Below are 4,038 nucleotides of genomic sequence, written 5' to 3' on the forward strand. Positions count from 1 at the left end.
CGAATCCAAAGAATCTCAACCACTATCTCTGGGACGTCCCTTCGAATCACAGTAGAGTTTGACGATTTGAATTCAAACCAATAAGCTTTAACTGTTGTAACCCTTCGTTTAATGCATTGTCTTCCTTTCCCGAAACTCATGCCGCATTCCCATAAGTAATCATTTTACCTTGCCACGTCAGGGCACGATTCCCCAACCGTTACTCTCCCTGGTCTTTAAATTCTCTCCCCTTCCATTTTTCGCCTTTTCCCATCAACTTTTCCCATATTCATTCCTGACTCTCACACGCTCCGGCTCCCCTTGCTGACCTTGCGAACTTAAAGCTCCAGCCCCTCTTGCTCCTCCTTTCTCAGTCCTTTTCTGGTTAGTTTCTTATCCTCTCCTTCTTGTTTTGTTTTTATGATGTCTTCCGGCGGGGCCCTTTCCTTCGTAGAGGAGATCAAAGGCCATCGCTTGGCAACCTTTGCCACTCTTCCTTCCCCCCATCTCCGAGGCTCCTGACCAGGGAGTTCTTGACCAACCATCAGAGCTCTCTACCAGCGAATCCCTTTCGGACCTTGCCCATAGGGTTGGGGGGTTTTACAGTTCCCCATTATTAGAGGGCCTCCTTCGTACCACCGGCTGCCAAAAGCATGATCGCCTCTGGCAACACCGTGTGTTTAACGGCCCCAAATATTCCCACTTCTTCTTCGTATATGAATACTTGTTTCTTGATCTTGGTGTAAAACTTCCCTTTTCTCCCTTTCTCACCCAAGTGCTATGTGACATTAATGTTTTCCCTTGTCAACTTCACCCTTGCTCCTGAGCTTATCTGAAGTGTTTCGAAATTCTCTGCTGCTGCGTTGATGTGGTTCCTTCCCCTACCCTCTTTTCTTTTTTCTTCAGAGCGGATTCCCAATCTCTAGGGACCCATGGCTGGGTCATCCTGGTACCCCAGCCAGGCCGCAAACGATTTGCCCCTTACCAAGTTGGCCCCGAATCTGGCCTGGCTCGCTGGTACTTCAGGGTCATCGTCCACCCTGCCTACCCCTCATCATTTACACAAAAGGATGGGAAAGCCCTTTTCCCTCTTTACTGGACACAGTGTCCCAAAACCGTATTCAATTCTCTCGAGACACGTTCTTCTTCCAGAGAGAGTTTCGCCATTGGTGTCTTATCCCAACTTCCTCTTTTTAGTTGCACTGACATACTCGCTGTTTCCCCCGGATCCAAACTGTTTCCTCGATTAGGCTTTCCTTTTACCGCATTCTTCACACCTTTATCTTAATTTCTTCGTTTCTGATGACTTTACCTTTGCTTCTCAGGGAACATGAAGTTTTCTACTTCCGAACTGCTGGAAGCATTCCTCTCTGGGAACGTCAAGGCACCCTCCCCAGCCCAAGTTGGAGAGAAAAGACAGAGCTCGCCGACAAGCGAGGGCTCTCCCAAGAAAAAGAAGCTGGGCGAGACAGGCGCTTCGACTGCTACGGGCGAGGGAACCATCGCGTCCGCCCCGGCTGCTCCGGAAAGCGCACGTGATTCCCTGGTGCTCGATCATCATGGTGATGCAGACACTTCCCCTGCTGTGAACACTTCCCGCCCCTTGGACTCAACGGCGGGTCAGCAGCATCCGTCCCCTGGCCGCCCGCTGTCTCCTCCGCCCGTCCAAACTGCTCACGATTCACCTTCCCCTAACTCTCCCAGGGTTGGCGGCGAGGATGAGAGGCTTCCCTCAGACCACCCAAAGGACCCCTCTAGCAGCTTTTCCAGCGATCCTTTCTTCTTCTTACTCTCTCATCCCTATCTTGAGAAATTGAGGGAAATACCCAGCCAAAACCCACAAGAGGTTGCTCAAGAAGTTGTGTCAAGTCTTCTTCGCGCCGGCTGTCTGTTCGCCCATGTGGCTTGGCAGGCTCGGCCCCTTACTGGTATTGCGGGGCTCCGTCAAGAGGTGGAAAAGCTGCATTCCATCAACCTTCAAGCCAACGAGACCTGTTCCAAGTTGTCTGCCCAGCTTGCCACTGAGGTAGACAGGACAAAGAAGATGCAGAAAAAGCTGGCGGAAGCAACGATTGCAAAGGCTACGACGGACGAGAAAGAGAGGCAGCTTGAGAACCAGGTCGAGGGACTCCGCAAGGACCTTAGTGCCAAGGAGACCGCTATTGCTTCCCAGGAAGAAAACCTTGCTGCCAAAGATAAGGAGATTGCCGATCTGTGCGAGAGGCTGGCGGCCAAAGGTGAGTTACTTGCTGAGGCCCGGTCAGATTTGGAATCAAAATGCAAACTTTTGGTCGAGAAGGATGCTCAGGCCATCGCCCTGGAAGAGCAGATAAGGAGAGAAGCGGCTTTCGCGACAGCCAACGAACGTATCCGCGGCTTCCTAATTTGCAAAGCTCAGGTCAAGCACCTCCATCCGAATGCTGACCTTGAACCCCTGGGAGTTTTTAAGAAGGTCACACCCACCGGTCTGGTGGGTCGGGAAGATCCGCCGGAAGTTGCTCTCGTTGACCTTGGAGACGCTATGGAATAAGAGAGTAAAATGCAATGTTAACTTGTTTGAAGTAATTGTAATGCCTTGTACTTTTAATTTCATTTAAACTTTTTGTCTGTACTTTACTTTCAAGTTTAATCAATTCAGCTTTATTTCTTTACGTTTTATGTTTGTTTTAGCGCTTCTCCGGAGTTTTCTTTTCTCTCACCTCCCCCCATAGTTTCTCTTTTTCTGAATTACGTCCGACGACATTGATGGTGTGCTTTGTTTAACTAGGACTTCTGCTCAATTTTTGAATTGAGGCTTTCGTCACACCAATATTTCCCGTAAGAGCAGGTGTGGCCTCGCCGGTTTTGCCTCGGCGAGGACTTATTATTTCTAGGGACCCAATGGCCATATAGGTTTACCCAGACTTATGCCTATTATGTTCGCGCGCCCATATTTCGATGGGATTTTGGGATAAGAAGCTTATCCGCACACATCGCCGACGAGTGACGACGAGCTTTGTCGGCTTTTCCCGAGCGATCCCCAGACATCAAGTTCGTGTTGGGATCGCCACCTTCAGGGAATTTTTCCCACATAGCTCTCGCCGCAATTCAGTGTGATTGAAATTGCTGGATACAATTTTTGTATTTTCAATCAGACGTGATAGTTAACAAACTCCCGAGATGGAGACCAAGAACATGTCTTTGTTTTTACCATTCAGGCGCATTGGCCAACAGACTCTCGAAATGGAGAACAAGAATGTATCTTTATCTTTACACCTCCAATCTCTACGAGGCGCGCTTGGCTGATCGACCCCGTACCAAAACCAGCTCCTTGTCAGTCCCTTAGCTGTAATAGTATTTTAGGCTCGCCGCGTTCCAGGAACGGGGCACTCTCCTTCCGTCCAAGCTTTCTAGGTGATAAGCTCCCTTCCCTAAGGCCTTAAAAATTCTGTAGGGGTCTTCCCAGATTGGACTCAGCTTATTCCCAGTGTTCCCGGTTCGCTTCTTTAGCACCAGGTCCCCCTCCTGCATTGCCCTCGGTCGCACCTTCGAGTCATACTTTGCCGTAGCTCGCTGTTTCATTGCTGCCTCTCTGATGCGAGCCTCATCGTGTGTTTCTAACAACAAATCTAACTCTACCGCCATGTTGGTAGAGTTCTCTCCCTCAAAACGTGGCGCTGTTCGCCACGAGCTGTTGTCTATTTCTACGGGCAACATGGCGTCCGCCCCATAGGCCATCCTGAATGGAGTTTCCCCAGTGGTTGAGTGCTGCGTTGTATTGTAGGACCAGATTACAACTGAGAGTTCATCCAACCATGCTCCCTTCGCCTCCGAGAGCCGGCGCTTCAATCCCCGTAAAATTACCTTGTTCGCCGACTCCGCTTGCCCGTTAGTTTGGTTCTGCGCCCTTGGCACGTACTCAACTATCACCTCCTGTAGTCGACCCATTAGCAGTCGCACGCGCTCTAGATATTTCATCAAGGCCGGCTCTTTCACATGGAATTCCCCATTCACCTGGTTTGCTACTAGCAACGAGTCCGTCCTAACCGACAGACTATCAATCTGTACCTCAATTGCTAG

Source organism: Lotus japonicus, chromosome 1, assembly GCF_012489685.1.
Source record: "Lotus japonicus ecotype B-129 chromosome 1, LjGifu_v1.2".
NCBI classification, from domain to species: domain Eukaryota; kingdom Viridiplantae; phylum Streptophyta; class Magnoliopsida; order Fabales; family Fabaceae; genus Lotus; species Lotus japonicus.